The 18,244-nt window shown below is 46.0% G+C and overlaps 1 protein-coding gene and 1 long non-coding RNA gene across 5 annotated transcripts in view; one reads left to right on the plus strand and one right to left on the minus strand.

Annotated features, from left to right (window-relative positions):
* Positions 1-4,284: 4,284 nt before the first annotated feature.
* LOC148056335 (uncharacterized) lies at positions 4,285-7,031 on the minus strand. Its single transcript, XR_015703374.1, has 3 exons — positions 6,882-7,031; positions 5,615-5,710; positions 4,285-4,611 (listed from the first exon to the last, which is right to left on the minus strand). It is a non-coding gene; the product is annotated as an uncharacterized LOC148056335 (long non-coding RNA).
* Positions 7,032-13,609: 6,578 nt separating this feature from the next.
* Positions 13,610-18,244, plus strand: part of WSCD1 (WSC domain sialate O sulfotransferase 1) — a 34,152-nt gene continuing 29,517 nt past the window's right edge. The window contains exons 1-2 of one of the 4 annotated variants that reach the window (XM_087752100.1): positions 13,610-13,991; positions 14,237-14,281. The gene's annotated coding sequence lies outside the window, so the exon portion shown is untranslated. Of the gene's footprint in view, positions 13,992-14,091; positions 14,282-16,821; positions 16,864-18,244 lie in introns of those variants that run through there. The other 3 variants (XM_087752101.1, XM_009469025.2, XM_087752102.1) reach the window with 3 other exon arrangements.

Consider the following 18,244-nt stretch of genomic DNA (forward strand, 5'->3'; position numbering starts at 1 on the left):
TAGATTCAGAAAGCACAGAAACATCTGAAGTCAGCCTTATCTCCGGTTCCAGAAGTGGGCTGAACTCATGAAGGAAGGCATCCCTGGCTCCAGCACCAAAATTAATCTTGGTGCCTGGCTTGTTGCGTTTATTGTGATACTACAAATTTGGGCTGTGGCTCAGAGATGTGTTCTCTGCACTGGTAGCCATTGCTTCTTTTGCAGCTGTGTGTGTTTCTCAGTGATGGGACAGCAGTGGTGAAATAAAAGTGACAGTCCATGTCCAGTGTTGTTAAGACACTGTCATTTCAATTTTTAAACAGATGGAGTTGGCACAAATTGAATGCAGCTCTTCAGATGCACTAAATGGCTTTAGCATCATTGGTGGAACTGACCTCTGAGCCCAAGACGTAGGACTGTTGCTAAAAACACCAGAGATGACCTAAGGTTTCATACCACTGCTGCTGCTGCTAGTCAGTCAGCAATCTGGGTACTGCTGGAAAGGGGTTGTGCAGCTGCTCTCAGGAGCCCTCTCAGGTGCACAGTGCTGACCCTGGAACCGCTGCTACTTGTACTTCTTGGCACAGTGCATGGTCCTGTACACAAGGAATGACCTTAGGCTCTTCCACCAGCCTCCTCAGACCACCACTCACCCAGCACTGAATCTGCATGAAGAACCTGACCCATCCCTACGTGGGCTCACCCACTGGTGTTTGAGAGTCTGCAGCAACCATATGATTGCATGGCTAACACCTTCATCACAGAGTACTGCGGCAAGTTGCAGGTCATCAGGATGCTTACAACCTGCTTTGTCTCTCTTTGAATTTGGCCAAGGCAATTAGAAGCTATTCTGCCAGCAGCACAGGAAGATACCTCACTACTACTTTCTTTTGCTGGTAATGTGGCTGGCCTTCTCATCTGCTGCTCTGTGACATCCTGTTCTAAAGGCTGGACTGAAATTCAAAACAACAGCAACAGCCTTTGATGTTTTCAGAGGTAGGAAGAGTGCCATTTGGACAGCCGAGGAACATTACAGCTTGTGGAACTATCATTAAAACCTGAAAAACCTGCCTTGGCATCAAAATACCAAGCAGACCTTCTCACTGCTTGATGATAAAGGTTTATATTTCATTACACCACTGAACTCTGATTATTTTGCAGAGCCACTCCTCCATCCCCAGCAATTTAACGGGTGTGAGAATTTGTGCCCTTGTGTGTACAATTTGCAAAGTTTCTGATTTGCTAATCAAGGGATCAGAATAGAGTGATCATCTTCCTGGTATTTATTACCAGCATTGTAAAAGTAACGATGTGGAAGATGTCCCGATATTGATGCCATGCAAAAACTTAAGATTGAATAGAAACTAATGACTAACAACAGTTCTGTACAGCATCTTTGGGAATAATTGCAATGTGAGTGACATACGATGGCTGTTCAGCTTCCCACTAGATCAAAGCCCTTGCATCATCCATGACCGAGGTGCTACATGGGCAGGAACATGAAGATTAAAGCCAAGCCAACATGCCTGTGGAGGTTTACGTGTAATTCTGCTGACCTCAGTCAATGATGCAGTGACTTACACAGACGCGTCCCGCAGGGCTGAGATGGCTCTCCGTTAGGCTAAAGAGGAACAGAAGGCTGCCATGAGGTGAACAGCAGCAGTTTAGTTTCAGGGCAGTTAAGCTTTTAGTTTGCCTGTGGTCTACAACTGATGCAACTCTTCCAGGTATAACCCCAGCAGGACCTGACAACCTCACCCCACGTTCATGATGGAAATGCCACGGCTGAGCTACCCGGAGCTTGGCCGCCTGCAGAGCACAGGGCGCTGCGTGAGGATCAAGGAGTCTGGTCTGCAGATGGTAGAGTAAAGCGTGAAGGAGCAAGTGACTTGCCCAAGAGGGACATCCAGCAAACCACGATGAGAGCCAAGAACAGACACTGAACACTTCTATGGCACCGGTCCTACCTACCACACCAACCCATCCTCCCTGGAGAGGGTGAAACGTATAACTCAGTGAAGAAAACTATGCTCAGCGAAGAGCAGAAGTAAGACAAATGCAGACGTTATGAGAAGCGCTCGCAGTTCCCTTCCGCTCAGACTGAAATTCAGAAATGACAACGACTAAACCCTAAGGAGAGGAGGATGAAAGGGCTTCGCTCCCAGGCATGTGACACGACTCCCCTTTGTGGGACCAGATGCGAGGAAAGAGAGCAGAGAAGAAAAGCAAAGCTGGAGCTGAAAGGCTCTTTTTTTATTTTTTTTAAGAAAGAACAAAATGAAAATGATCCTGAAAGAACAACTGTTCCTTTCAAAGCCATTAGTTTGGGAGGCTGGCTGTAAAAGGGTACATTTTTGAAATGCGGCTGCGGTTACCAAGCAACAGCTGAGCCCCTGCTCCGCTGCCAGCAGCGCCTCCGAATTCGGGGAGGGAAGGGCGGGGGGCAAACCCCACAGCTGTACCCCCCGATGCTGGAAACGGCCCCAGGGGAGCTCGTGCAGCCGGGCCCTCCGGAGAGAAGGCACACGCTGCCCTGCACGGGGCCGAGGATCCTCCGCAGGGACCGGCCGCAGCCCAGCCCCTGCTCCAGAAACAAACCTGAGCTTTGAACCTAACGGGGATGGAAAACCGACTGATGCATTTCACTTGACAGAGTCTGATGGAGGACCAGGGAAAAGAGGAAAACCTGAAATAAAGCCAGTAACTGCAGAAGAAGAGCTCTAGTTCTATGTGGGTGTAGCTATGGGCATCATTTGAGGTATATTACTAAAACTAAGGGAAACAGCAAACAAAACTCTAGATTAGAGTTAACAGTTCTCGCATGCACTGGACACACCGAAGCGTTTGGCAGGATTTTGTACGGCTCAGGGATCTAACAATGGAAAGAAGAAAAGATCCTCCTGGGACCCAGCGTCTCAAGGCTGGTTCTGTGAGCAGCTGAAAACCCATGACTCCGGCTGGGTCCAGAGCTTACAGTGTTTCATGCCAGTAACCCCAGACAAGGATATCATTACACTTATCTAATCCACGAGCTGTTTTGTTACCTCCATTACTGTTCTAAATGAGAATTAGACACAACATGTGCTTAATTTAGGCTATGAGTTGAGCTGGCAAAAATCGAAGCTTATATCCAAGCCGTACAAAGACCTGAGGGGTTTTATTTCCATCCATTTGGTGAAGAGAACTGGCCCCGAAATTTCACAGCCTCACACTGCTCCAAACATCTCCCTGGCAGCATGCATCCCCAAACCCTCCGAGCCGTCTGGAGCTGAGGTCTGGGTTCAAACGTCTCAGCTTGAAATATTAGCAGAAAGACAGTGATTAAACGTTATACGAGACTGCTGAGGACGCCAATACCAAAAATGCCCAACTACATCTGCTCTGTTCATCACGTAAAACATTAGGACTGCGGACATAAACCAGTCGTCCACGCAATTCGGCATCCTGTCACTGATGTCGACTACTTGCACAGACTTTCTGAGTGCACAAGAAAATTGTGTTGTGGATAACTGAGAAAAGAAAGGTTTTGCTGTACTCCTCTATTCCATTCAGTTAACTATCACTAATGGGACTGTTATTATTTTCTTACATAGATATATTTCACACTCTGTGTGCCATCAGGCAAATGTGCAAACAGGTTGTTTAAGTCTTGAAACTCACTTGGAGCATTGCTGAACACCTGCTTGTTCCGATGTTATGAGAGAAATGAACTTAGCACCTCCAGTTCACTGTTTCTCTGTCATTTGTCTTCCTACCTTTCTCTGCAATGCTGCCCTTGTCCTTCCTTCGTGATCCCTGACTTAAAACTGGAGGGAGGGGGCAGCTTTTGCCATAGAAAACCTAATTGGCCAACTCGATAGTGCTGCCAGACAATAACCTAATTCATGGGCACCGAAGACAGCAGACTAATTGCCATGACTCAACTATTTCTCCTTTCAAAGCCAGGAAAAGGTGGTGAGTGTTAACTGCAAGGCCAGCTTGCAAAGAGCACTGTATGGTGTACTGACTCTCATTCAAACTCTGAATCAGTGTGATCTTCGTTGTGCTGGGTGTTCAGGGCTCACTAATTGTTGCTGTCAGTTCCTGATAATGAATGATTGAGCCAGCATGGGACGAACCCCCTGATCTAATGCTCTGACAACATCACTTTTCTCTACAGAATCTGAAAGGGAGGCTACGAAGGTTTCTGAGAGGCACTGGTGCTGCTATTTTATGAAATGGGCAGACATTGGAGACATTAAGATGTTTATGGCTCAGGTAACTTTCTATCTACTCAGGTTTATTACGGTCCACTAAAAATAAAGAACAAGACATTATTTACACTTGTCAAAAGACCAAGCCTTCAAGCAGAAAACAAAAGCAGACTTATTTGATTGAAGACTTTAGCTGGTGTTGCTTTGTGATTACTGTAATGCAAGGTCTTATCAGCCACATTATTCCTTCAGGGGGCCTGGCTGAGCAGCTCCAATAAAGCACACCTTGAAATCCAGCTGTGGGTCTGAATAGGAGCAGGGGAGGCAACATCTCAAGAGCTTGGTGTGGTGCAGGACCCACTGCGTACCTAAGACTGCAGTGATGCAAGGTGCTGGTGAAACTGCAGGTACTTTGGCCTTTCTTCTGTTCAACAAACAGCTGCGTTTAAAAGATAATACCAGTCAAGAACATCAAAAGGCACCACTCAGAAAAACACCAGTACTTTAAGATAAATGTGTTTTCTGTGGCTGAAAAACACTCAAATAGGAAGGACAAAGATAGGAAGCTGATTTGGCCAAGGACTGTCCATCTCCCTTGAGCTCAGCACAAAGGGATCCCACAGGTAGACACACAATACCAGGAAGCAATACACATTTGAGTTACATTTCAAGGCACTTGAATAGCAGGAAGCACTATGCTTCATGTGGCGTGATTGCAAATACGCCGTTTTCTTCTAGTCTGTGTACCTTCACAAACCTTTGTGTTTACGCACTCAAGACCAGGACGCCCAATGAGCCAAGCTCCACATTTTGCCATTGCTCCCTGCTCCGTTCCTCAGGCCACGGCGGGACCAGCGGGCCGAGCACAGAGATGCAGCATGGCCGGGGCCCGGACACACACCACGGAGCAGTGGTGGGTCCTGCCGGGCTCGAGCAGGCCGGCACTGCTGGCCCTGGTGGAGAGACACCACAGAACAAATGGGGCAGGGGTTGCAGCTTGTCTGCACCCCTAGGTCCCCCGACACATGGCCACCCCAGCAGGTTAAAGTACTTCTACTGAGGCAAGGGAAGGTGGACATCACGAACCAACAGAAGCACGTGGGCAGAACAGAGAGGACTACAGGAGATGTGACCAGAAGTGTTGCACGGATTTTGAGGTCAAAAAGAACGAAGACCATTTAGCCCAGCTTCCTATAGAATACAGACCATTAAATGCCCAGTAACTTGCATCATAGCTGTGTCCTGTGGTCGTGCTATACCAGAGACCATCTCTTATGACTAAGGTTGTTATTCCTCAAATCATAACCAAATCACCTCAAAGATTACAGGTATATAAAACTGTTTCTACACACATATTGCAATATGCTCAATACATTACCAACCAGAAGTGCTACTATGTTCTTTGGGTCTGAATCTTTGAGTGGTGCTTTTAGTAAATTTACCTTTAACAGCCACTTAGAAACAATTCCTTTGCATCACCGTCATCTCTTAATGGTCAGGTCAAACGATACCCTCAACTTAGTTGTTTTTCCATGAAGCTGCAAGCAGAGAGACCAGCAGAGATCAGCAAAATGTTGATTTTTACTGCAAAACTAACAATAAATTCTACCCCAGAACTCATGTTCACATGCCTATCTACTCTGCTCGGTGCCCGCAGCTGATTCCCTTGAATCCTCTCCTGTCCACTGCCAACACCTAGCTGTCTTGTTCTTCATCACTAGTACAGAAAAGCCATGTCGTCATCTAATTTTTGTTCCACCAGTTCCATTTCTTTTCCCATGGGAATGGGATGCGAACCACACCACCAACACTTTCTTGTGCAGGAGTATGTGCAATTGCCATCTGTGCAGTTGGCACTTCTTCAAAAAATATTTAAATATCTGTGGAACTTATAAGAGTGTAAATGAAACATGACAAAAACCGTAACACAACATAATGTGCGCCTGGAGTAAGGGAACATCAACAAGTTCGCAATGGGAAAAAAAACCTGCAAAAGTGCTACACAATCCCCCCCGCCCCCCCAGTTTGCTAGAAATCCCTCCACACCCGCTCGCTTCAAAGCGAGCCGGTTCCCAAAATGTGCACACGGTGGCTCCTTTCCACAAACCTTTTCCATCTTCAGTTGAATCAAACCAGTCCCACATCTCTGTGCTAGTGCTAGGTGATCGTTACTGAAGCAGTAAGGAGCTGCACAGCTTAATTGCACAGAGTGCACAGAACCACCACCGCTTTTTGTTATTTTGAAGCTTCCTCTCACCATTTTATGTGATGCTATGTTAAAGATGAGAAAGAAAATCTTAACGACCTTTAGGCCAGCAATGTCCTGACCAAAACTCATCAAATTTACCTGTTCCTTTTTCACAGCGTACTTCGGTCTTTAACAAACTGGAAGTTGAGCAACAGGAACAACTACAGTTACAGCAACCCTTATTTATGCTGAAAGTCTACCTTCACCTTTCAAATCCCTCCTGAATTTGGAAATTAACTTGGCTTTCCTTTATTACAGCTCTTATATTTTCAAATGTTATTTCACCTCCACTTAGGCACTAGGAACATGTTTGAGACCCTCATCTATGTTATCCTTTTTGTTTTGTTCATTTATCTTTTAAGGGGTTGTTTCTTCAAGCACTTGTTATTGGAACAGCATCTGTCCTTTCAGACCCCCAAAAGTGCAAAGCGGTATCAGCTGCTTCCAAAACGATGACCCACCTTAGCAGCAATGCCAGCGGGAAAGAAGAAACTTTGGAGCTGGAGGTCCCAGACCCAGATGGGCTGATTTGTGCTGCGCCTTCCAGCAGCTCTTCCCGCCATTTTGATCCATGCTCCATCGTTGTCTGAATCAGATGCAACGGCGTAACACCCTACGCTGCAGCGGCATTTGTTTTAAAACACACAGTGTTGTTATACAGATTAGCACCGTTTTAGCATCTGCCTTTCTTTTCACGGCTGAAGCAAATTCTGAGAGATGTCTGAGGAACGTAAGATTCTGCGCTGATCTGCACAATCTTCAACAATGCTCTGTGACATATTGAGTGCTCTGAAATCATTGGGAGCTTTGCCAATAATTGTATTAGACCTGATAGTTGTCCCTATGTTAGACGTAATATAGCATTTATGTTATGAAACCAGTCGTTCTGGAAAAAGAATGACAATGTCAACCACTGCACTAAACAGATGTTTTGCTCAGTCATTTCATGAAATAACTGAAAATTGTAGGTAGGCATTACATGCAATGCCTAATCCCTGAGTTTTTAGGATTATTAAATAAAAAGAATCGGAAAACTATTTGCTACATTACATTCATTTATGAAACCACACAGTCTTTTGGATGTTTCTTCTTGAAACCACACTAGCAAAAACTGTCACTTTCCTCAACCGATCTTTACTTTTACAATTGAGCCTATTTTCTGAAGTGACTGAAAGTTTGAGTCATTTAGCACAAGAACTGCTCCCACAACAGGATTCTAAAAGTAATGCCACTCATTTTGTAATTTCTGCGCTGTATTTTGTGCAACAACCGAGCAGAACCATCAAGCAGAGAAAGAAAGTGCTTAGGATTTTACTCTGATACATAGTGCCTCCAAATGCCACTCATTTCATCAAATGACTGATTTTACAACATGACCATAATGCATAGATGCTTTATTTTCCTAGTTTTGCCCCTTTTCTCTTAGTGTCATTAGATATCATTTTTCCACATCTGCATCCTGCTCAGATTTTTACCTGGTTTTCCTTTTCCTTGCTCATTCTTACACTACTTCTACCACGTAAAACATCAGATCGTCCTTTGAATTTACAATCTGATCCATTTCCCTCTTAATTTGATGGGAACCGCAACAGGTACTTACATGGGTCTTGTCAAGGTACGACTTCTCTGTAGAAAATGGCATGACACAGATGAGAAAATAGCACGAGTAAAACAAGAATAATGTCCTGTAGGTCTGAGTCTGAAAACATATGAAACAATCTCACACGTCGTTCTTCGCAATAAACACCACTCATGCCTCTTCCCATACAGCACATCATATTTTTAACCCCTCCTTCCAAACAGTAGGCATCCTCAGCTGTCCCATTTGAGGGAGCGGAAGGTGGTGGCACAAGATGGGTGCTGAGGGCCCATTATTCCCAATCACCTTAAAGCTTTTCAGGTGGCCTTTTCAGTGCTCACCCTTCGGAGTGATGGCTTTGCTTTGCCATACTCAGGACTGTGTTAGCACTTCAAACACAGACCAGGTGTTTCTCTTTAAGGCATTTAAACCACAACTGTGCACAAAATATTAAAACAAGCACCCCCTCCAGTCAGGCTGGATTAAGCAGAGGTGATCATCTCGCAGCTTTGAGGCAGAGTGTGCGCTGCAAGATCAGCCTGTGCTCCTTGTGAGGGATGGAAAAGTTCCCCAGGGAATGGGAGAAAAATAGTATTATTAACCAGATGGGAAATGGGGGAGTGGAGAGATTATGGCCAGGACTGTGAAGGGCATTTAGGCTTCCATCTCTCTTTGAAATCTGTAAAACGCACCAGAAGTCTCCCTGTCAAGGCTTTTAGACCCATATCTTAAGACTGCACGATGAGTGCGTGGCAAACCTAGGAACTGAGCCCAGGTCCCTCAAGTTAATGGCCACTGTCTTAGACAAAATGCCGTTCTTCTCTATTTCATCCATGTTTGAGAGTAGAATTTGGCATAGCCCACGGCAGAAACGGGCCCCCCTCCGTCAGCTGCCTCATCAAAATTCAAATGCTTTTCCTGGTACAGAGGGTTTCTACCATTCTTTTTCTCTGGTCGGAGCTCTAGTCCCCCTAGAAAGTCTTCTCTTACCTTTTATTAAAGCCATGTGAAATAAAGTACTCAGCTAGATGCGCAGGCAGGATAAGATGCTAAAAACAGTACTGCCTCCTAGGATTTAATTGAAATCCAGATGTTGGTGAATTGGTATCCTGCATATTCTTGGATTAGAAAAACCAAAGTGCTGCTGATGAGCACTTGCAAAACACCTTCAGATTCCTACGACCACCTCTAGTTTTCACATCACAGTTTCCATATAGGGGTCGATTATCTCAGCTGCCTTTCCATTTACCAAAAAAATGTGGCATTTTCACAGAAGCTTTCATTACATTTAACCTTCTGATTATTTTTTTTTTAACAGCGTCATGTTTTTTGCCATCTACTTCCATGTTCCCAGGTTCACCAGGCAGGGTCCTGCTCTCATTTACAGAGGGGCAGATCTGGAGTGGTTCCCACTACCTTTATGGGAATCACTTCAGATTTACATCAGGATGCAGGAAAAGCAGAATTTGGCCTCCTATTTTCTCAACGGGAACACTCTATTGATTATTATTTTTTCCATGTAATAGCATATTAGTAACAAAACAGAGATGACATGACCACTGTGGAATGAAAGATAATTGCAACGTACAAAAAAATGAAGTACCAGCACACCAAAAGGTAGAGGAGACCTCGCAGATTCGATATATAGATATTTTGTACAAGATGCAAAGCATACTTGCTAAAATGGCCTCCCCAAAGCTACCATGGATTTAATCCCTATTTGTTACCCTTGGGTAAGAAGAGAGCAGAATTAATGTCAGTTGCCAGATGGTACTACTAGAGTTTTGTTAATTATCTAATCACAGACTAGTACATCCTCTTTTTTAAAAAAAAGAAACTGTTCAGTGTGATGCAGGTTTTACAAGTGCTGAGTATGGTGACAGGAAAGCACTTTACTATGGCATCTAATCTGGTGGCCTTGTAAAAGTATACATCCATTTAATTCAGCTGGCTTAATTAAGCCTTTGCAAACCTTATGTGGACAACCTTACTTCAATTTATGAATGCCTTGTTTTGTTTACTGAAACTACATTATAATTCCCCTCTTCACAGAACTGAGATTTCATAGCTCCCCGTGATTATTAACATCACCCTGTCCAAACGGTTTACCGACTTCTTATCTAGTCTCACTAGACAAACTAAACTGAAATAATAATAAAGCAAGCTTTAAAACTGTCTTTTGCATGCTTTAACTAAGTTAAATTAAATCAATGAGACTTTGTGTACAGAAAAACTCTAGATGCCTAGCCACGCAAGGCGGTCTGCCCAAGCGGAGGAGAGCACCGTGCACACTGGTGCTGCCGCTGCCCGTGCCCGCTCCGAGGGGCCGGGGCAGCCGTGCCCCCCGATGCCACGCTCCCACGGTTGCCACGTACAGTGTGACGCAGCATCAGCAGGGGACACAGAGTATCTCCTGCCCCCACCCCGAAATACTCCACTGCAATATTTCAGGAGAGAGGAGTGTTGACATCTCCCCTGGGATATGACCCTACCCTTCCTTTATTTTCCTTGCTGATGCCCCAAAAATGGTGCTGGTTTGAGCCCTGAACACAGTGACACGATGCTGCTGTTGGCAGCCCGTAACCCCCTCGGTCGGGTCACCCTGTGGCAGTAGGGGTCTTGCCCACAGCTGCACCAAATCCCATCCCCACATGGTATTTTGTACACAAAATCCTGGAAACGGCTGGGCTCAGTGCAGCGGGGCTGATGTTTTATAAAACCTGGCAGTTTGTCTGGGCTTTGCCTGAATTCAGAAATCAAGGCAGAGCAGCTGCAAGACCCCCAAACGATAGTGGTTGTTTTCATGTCAAATCTGTGAAAACAGATCGTACGTCAAAGTGATAGCACGTCCCTGGGATACACTTGTAATGCCAAGCAGGTCTTGCCAACGCCTTCAGAAGCATGCCAGACGTGTGCAGACCTGAGCTGGCGCTCACTCTTCCAGCCAAGGTCCCGAGTGGCCATTCCCACCTGCACGCACCTTCAGAGGCCCGCGCCGCCTGCGCCGCCGGCGTGCCTGCTTGGGGAAGCGCTCCGGCGCAGCCTCGGCTCCCGCCAGCACCAGGTCACTCCCGGCAGAGTTCAGCCACCCCCTCGGCTCATACTGGTACATCAGGGAGAGGGCTCCTTCGCTGGTGCAGGTGTGGGGGAGGGGAGGTTCGCTTTCGTGGCTACAGCGCCGCACAATGCAACGCCACGGCTGCACGTGGCCTGCTGCTGATACGCTGTAGTGCAAATCGGGAGTTTGGTACATTTTCAACATCGTTTTTCTCGCTGATAATGCTGAACTTTATTTCCTGCCACTGCTTCACCTGGGCAGATTCCTGTAATTCTATTGATTTAGGCCCCAACCCAGCATAACATTTAAAAATGTCATTATATTAAGCATTAGATTAATTTAATTTCAGTAAAATTAAATTAATTTCAGACTTCTGCAGCCTTAAAGCTGTACACACACATAAAGGTTGGATGGGTTGCAATCTCACAGACGCACAACTTCTCAGGGTGAGAATACATCTCCAGCCATCAGTATTTTAAAACTTGAATGTTACATTGCTAAGTCTCAGGGTTCTCCGTTAATCAAAATACACAAAATCATCGTACAATTGCAGCCCTATCAATACATTAGGTCCCAGAAAACATTTGTTAAGAGCAAAAGTATTTTAGCTGTTCATTTTCACATCTTACCGGGTCTGAAGGATTGTCAGATTTATGTGAATGCCATAACAGCTTGAAATCCTTCCTGGATTTCTGTATCTCAAAACTATTTGCAACTATTGCAAATTTGTTCATATCAGGATCTTCTGCCAGCAACTGCAATTTTTTTCTCATAGGCAAAGATAGGCATATCTTGTGGCTAAATGGATTTGCAATTATCATTATGATTTTATATTTTTAAATTCTATCACAAAACCCAGAGTACACGCTCACAGCACTGCAGCGCGTAGCCGGACGTGGCGAGGGACGCAAAGAGCAGGACGAGGTGCGCGGAGCTGGGAGGTGCACAGCTCACACGTGGTCGCTGGGACCTGATGGGCAGAGCTGGAGGGAGACCCCCATGTCCCAGCCGTCCGCCCCGGCGCCGGTGCCTGCCTCGCCCGCTCCCCTCGCCCCTTGGAAACGCACAGAGGACTGGAAATGCCAGACGCGAAGGGGCCAGACACAAAGTGCCAGGTGCTGGGTGCCGGTGGGAGCAGCCTGGGCTCTGCTCCCGCTGCACAGTGCCTTCACGGGCTCGCTGCCGAGGCGAGGGGGTTCTGCCGCCCGCCCAGCCGAGGCTTCCCGACCACCGCCCGGCCAAAGCTGCTTGCAAAGAGGGTTTTGAGGGAGTCAAGGATCCGGCCCTTTAAAGGCAATGAGCAGAAATGCAAAGTCCTTTTTGGTCTGCCATGACTGCAAATTATTTCCCATGTTCTGTAGCCAGAAACAGAAGTTCCTGCATTTGTTTGCTTTTAAGGCAAAACAGCCTTCAAAAAAAGAAAGAAAAAGTAAACTGACAAACTCCAGTGGCCAGGCCCAGCATGGTTTGCTTACATAAGGCTAAGACAAGAAACACACATATAACTAAGGCAATGCAAACACAAAGGTGGCAAAATTCATCCCTTGATGCTGGCACCAACTAAAGATTGAACCTTTCCAGCATCACTGCGCTATTTTTTGCAAGGTGGTGGACAACAGATTAGTCTATGGCTCCCGTCTTTGTAGTCTATAGCTCCCGTCTTTGTGTGCATTTCTAATCCAGGTCTGCTTCCCAATTAGAGTAGTTTGAAATTAGCTAGCATGTGTGCAGAGAACTGAAAGGAAGAGCCACGTCCTTCTTCTCCTAAACTGTGTGGAGATGGGAAAGCCAAGTGTAATTTAAGTAGCGTTAGCATCGCGTTGGCAGTTCAGATCCCACTCACGGGGTGTGCTGTATGGAGAGAGATCCACGCACACAGCATCACTGAAACCCCCGGCACTAAGTACTGCGCAGCATACAGAAGTGACACAGGATCAGTCCCCATGTGGCATCCGAATTCCCTCTTCCCTCTCAGATCCAAGAAAACCCCTGAGCGCTGCTTTCTCACAGCCAGGCAGGTGCCCGGTCTGATGTGACCGACCCGCACTCCTCAGCATGGGAAGTAAATGAGGGTCCCCACAACCGCATCCGATTTTGGCTCCAAGAGACAAATCTCCACAGGCTTGATTTAAATATGCAAAGACTATGGGGTGCTCCAAAACCACACACGGTTACAAGTGTGCAGCCTACTCCCATTTAAATGCAGATGCTTTAAGAATAATTATAAACTGATCAATCTCCATGTGGACCAGTAGCAGAAAGGAGTCCGTACGTGCAGCGAAGACAGCAGAGCAGGGCAGGCAGTCCTAAGGACACCGAGCAAACTGCCTTTCAGCTCTCACATTTATAAATAATTTACTTCTATCCACCTGTGCCCAGAATAATAATTTGCTGCCTGAAATTTCTGAGCCGGTGCTGGGAGGCTGCCAGGGACTCGCTTTCCCGGGACCCTCTGGACCTGTTGGGAAGGGGTCTGGGTCTCCAGAGGGATCTGCCCCTAGTGGGAAGAGGCACTGAGAAACAAACACAGGAGCATCCGTTCAGCCGATCGCATTAGGTCTTCACGCTGCTGCTGCTGCCACTTAGATATCTGCCTATGCAGCCATCTGTGCATTTAGACAAATATATAGGCAGATAGAGTGTATGGGTAGGTCTGGAAACGTCTGTAGCTGCGGAAGGCTGCAGAGCTCTTCTGTGAAGCAGACGTAAAGGAGAGGCTCTGTTTCCCCGAACAGGGGGAGCGTTATGAAACACGAGTGTACCGACTGTGGCTGAGGATTTTGGCAGCGCAGCGTTGAGGCTGCTTCGATCCTGCCTGTTGGCGCAGGAGGCCATGGAGCGTTTCTCTCCCGCCAGCCCCTGCACGGCGCAGGACCCCAGCGCCCCGGCCCGCTGAGCCGCAGGGACCCCAGCGAGGGACCGCGACGGGCAGCGGTGAGCAGGGAGCATGTGCGGGGCTGCGTGGCGGCTGGGTTAGTTACTGCTATAAACAGCTGGAGCAACCGGAGCACCGCGCAGACACAGGCAGGGCGCGGAGGGGTGCTCGGGAGGATTACGGCTCTGTGCGCTGGAAGCGGGAGGCAGGAGAAGGATTAGCGGGGAAGGGCAGAGGGAGCAGGATTTATCAGCTTTTCAGATATGCATTACAGCTTTTTATAATATTTCACTGGATTGTCTAGGACTTTGCCTGGCTACAACAGGAGTTCCTCGACCATAAAAGAAAGGTGAGTTTTTCTCTCTTTTTCTTATACAGTTGCGTTATCTGCTCCTGCAAGCTGTTTGTCAGCTGGCCTTGAGACAAGTAATAACCAGACAACTTTTTGCAGAGGCTGAGGTATTAACATTCATTGCAGTCTGAATGGCTGTTTGATTTATTAAATTTATCCATGGCATCTAAGTCCACGAGGCTTAGCTGCATTATTTATAAAGATTGCAGTTTGCTCTCGAGATGCCCTTCTCTGAGCATCCACGAAACATTCTACTCGAAAAGTAGGCATAGATAATGCGAGTGTGTGTTTGTGTCACATAGCCTGGTGAGGCAGGCTCGAATGCTCAGCGTCTCTAAACAGTTTCTGAAGCATCATTGTGCTAAATAAATAGACCAACAATTTTTAGTAGGTGGATGTTGCAGGAATTTGGATGTTGAGGGGTTTATGAAAGACACTTTTTAAATACCTGTGATTTAGTTACAGATCTGCATCTTATTTTAATTCCAGTAGATTTCCTTGCACACAGGAAAAGATCTCATCTCTAGCTACTGTGGGCTGAGGCAAAAATCAATACATAGTACATTTTTTACAACAATCTCTTGCAAAACTTCAGCCTGTAGCCACAGAACCATATTGGGGTTTTGGAAATTGCAGATAAAGCATCATTTGCTGGGTGCTTGAGTTCTTAATATCAAAGGGATGTACATTATGCATGAATGGTTTATTATTGACCAAAATACTTTCTAGGTTCAAGAATACTGTTTGCTGATAGGTCTCAGTGTATCGGTGAATGGTGACAGCAGATTGTGTGTTATCTTTTCAGTACACATCCCTGTGTGTACAGAATGCATACACACATGCAGATGTATGTGTGCGTATGAATGCATCTGAAATGTGGGTATGTATATGTCTGCATCTTTTCCATACTGGCACCGAAGCAGTCCTCCTGATTATTACTTTATCACTGAGCGAGGTAAAAAGTATTGGATTAATGGAAAAAAATGCCATATCGCCATGGTGTGCTTTCTGTTACAAGCTGTCACTGGAACACTTTCCAAGTCAGCACTCTGTCTCACAACAAGCCTTCCTGGACCAGCTGCCTCCTGCAGGCTCTCCTGCATCCTTCACCATAGGCTGTTGCATTCACCAACAAAATTATTGCCTAGATTTACACCCACCTATGCTAGAAAATCAGTCTCAAAAAAGTGGAATATCTAGTGAAAGAGCTGCTGCGACCAAATTTGCACAAGTTAGCACTGGCTCTCCAGCCTTAGGCTGCAGCTCTGTTCTGTGACATCGCCTTTCACTTCCAAAGCTGAATTATCTGCCAACTGTAAAACACCTCCCATATTGTATGCAGTGGATGTCATATATATTTTAACTTGTGTATTTTCAACTTGATTTAACTAGTTTATGGACTACGTAGTTTTCCTCCATCTTCCTGCTATCTCTGCATAAAGATTTTTTTCTGCTTTATTTATCACAGCTCATCATTATTTAAGAGTTTTAACATGATACCAGCATCAAAGATAACTTTGCAATCTGATTACCTCTTGTAGCAAGTGCACCTAGCACAGTGTGGGAAGGGAGGACAGGGAAGGGAGGAAATGGTAAACTTGCTAGAAAGCCCTCTCGGGCTGCATCATTTGCCACTCCAGCGTGTGCAGAAATTGTGCTGCCCCTGCCTCATTTCTAGTTTGTTGACAGACCTTATGTTGTGCTTAAAGTAACACCCAAAGCAGCATCGTGTCAGGAAAGAGTTACACACAAGGGGGCAGGTGCGTAGTGTCAGCACAGATCCATCCTCTAGCAAGTAGAACTTTGTGAGTTGAAGTGCTTATTGCTTCTGAGAGCCCAGATAGTAAGGCCAGATCTTTTGGTAGGGAAGCTGGCGTGACACATGGGAGGTTCAATGGTTGAACAGGCTGAAGGTCCCTTCACTTATGTCTCATTGGGCACCTCATTACTGAAAATCCCTAGACGACAAGCTTCACTTTGATGGGAAGGGGGTGGAAGAGTTAGTTTCTAGAAATATTTACAAGCCAAATTACTCTCTAAATCAAACAATTGGAGGTGACTTGGGAAGAGATGGGGAAGAAACCCTTTTATTATATTCAAATACAAACCCTCAGCCAGTTCTGCAGCAGCAGAACTTGAATGATGTGGTGTGTTTCACACGGAGGGCAATGCAGGATGGGCACGAGCAAAGCACGGGCACTAACTCATCCTCAGCCTTGCGTGCCTGAGCTAGACATCCTGCCTTGGAAGAAAGAAGAAAAGCAACTTGAGTTTTCCGCTTGCCTTGCAGGAAGGGCAGGGATGAGAAAACTGGAAAGCAACAGAACGGGCGTGAGCTGCAGCGGCTGCTAGAGCCGCATGGCATGTTGCGGCGTGAGCTGCGCCGGTGCTGTCTCCTGGGCCTGCCCATGCAGGACAGCTCGTGCTGCTGGGACGGTGGCTGCGGTTGCTCCAGGACCTGTGATAAAAGCCTCATCTGCAGGGTTATCGGAAGAGCGCGGGGGGAATGCCTGCCCAGGGCCAGAGTTGGAGGGTGTTTCTGCCTCTCCGTCTGAAGCCACGTGCTCTGGGAAGGCCAGGTTGCTGGATTCCAGATGGGTCTTGTTTGAGCATTGCATTGTAACTGCCAGAAAGGTCAACGATCAGGTTATATCCCATAGACCTTATCTCACAGAAAAGTACATGTTTAAGTTGGTGAAGGAAATGAATATTACAGTAACTCTTCATTGAAAATTTCCTTACTTTTTGGTGAAAGAATATCCTAGGAAATGTGATGGAATTATGAAATCGCCTCTTTTTCTTTCCTTTGCATAAATTCCTAAATTACATTGTTAAGTTAGTGAGACGATTCCACGTGACACTTTCTTAAGGAGCTAGAAAAAGTAACAATGGACCTGAGCCACAATCCATCAGCATCAACCTATATCTTGATCTGAGTGGGTTTCGGCTTAAGACAGTGGAGTACCAGGATGTTTCTTCTAAGCTTTACTTTTAGCATGTGCTGCTTTCCACACAAATGTGATCCACGGTTTCATTCTTCTCTCTTATCCCATGATTTGGAAACGGGGATAATGTGGAATTTCTCTGTTGATTCCACTCAAGGCATGAGGGGAGAGCTCGGACAGCTCAGCTTTGTCATCTTTTTAACCCCTTTCTCAAAACTCAAAAGAGATGGCTCTGGCCACGTATGAAAGTACAGCTGCAAGAAGCACTTGCTGTTGGCCGCCTCAGGACCGACATTGGGAGATCTCAGGGTGCTTTTAGCTGTCGGAATAAAGGGAACTGCAAATACTTGACAGGATCCCAACATTAAATTTGTGGCTTCTCGAGAGTTTTTCTTCCTACGTGCATTCACGCAGTATGATGTTGGCCTTGACCTTCCAAAGAGCCTCAAAAAAATGGCAATGTGTATCTAAAAGAAAGGCTGTGAGCCAGAATCCTTCAGCTAGGTCCTAACTGACTACATTTGTCCTCAAATAAAGCTGACAAAAGAGAGGAGAAACGTGGAAGAGGGATGGATTTTTCTAAAAATAGCATTCATGAGTCCAATCCCCTTCAGTTTACAATAGAAAACATAGTCTTGCTTCCTTGCCAAGAGCTCTGAATTTGCAAAATCCTGCTGGTCTTTAGACAAGATCAACTATTGATGAGCTGCAGCCGTCAATGCAGAACTGACCTAAGTTTCTGCATTGAGCAATCTATTAAGGGACAGCCCTGAACTGAGCAACTCTTCACCTCCAAGCCTGGGGCTGTTCTTTAGCATCTTCAGCCTTTACCGGCTTTCACATCATCACTGAAAGTATTCAGTCTTCCCTTAAAAATTCTGTAACTACTCCTTTAGCTAGGAGAGTAGAATTGCCAAGAACTTCACAATTTTTGTTCTGTTTCTCTTTACAAATATATTAAAGCAGCTGCCTAGCGTGACATCTTTTGTCACGCTTTGCGAGATCATTGTGGAAG

The sequence above is a fragment of the Nipponia nippon genome, unplaced genomic scaffold (assembly GCF_047370975.1).
Source record: "Nipponia nippon isolate SJK-2023a ecotype South Korea unplaced genomic scaffold, ASM4737097v1 scaffold_15, whole genome shotgun sequence".
Classification (NCBI taxonomy): Eukaryota; Metazoa; Chordata; class Aves; order Pelecaniformes; family Threskiornithidae; genus Nipponia; species Nipponia nippon.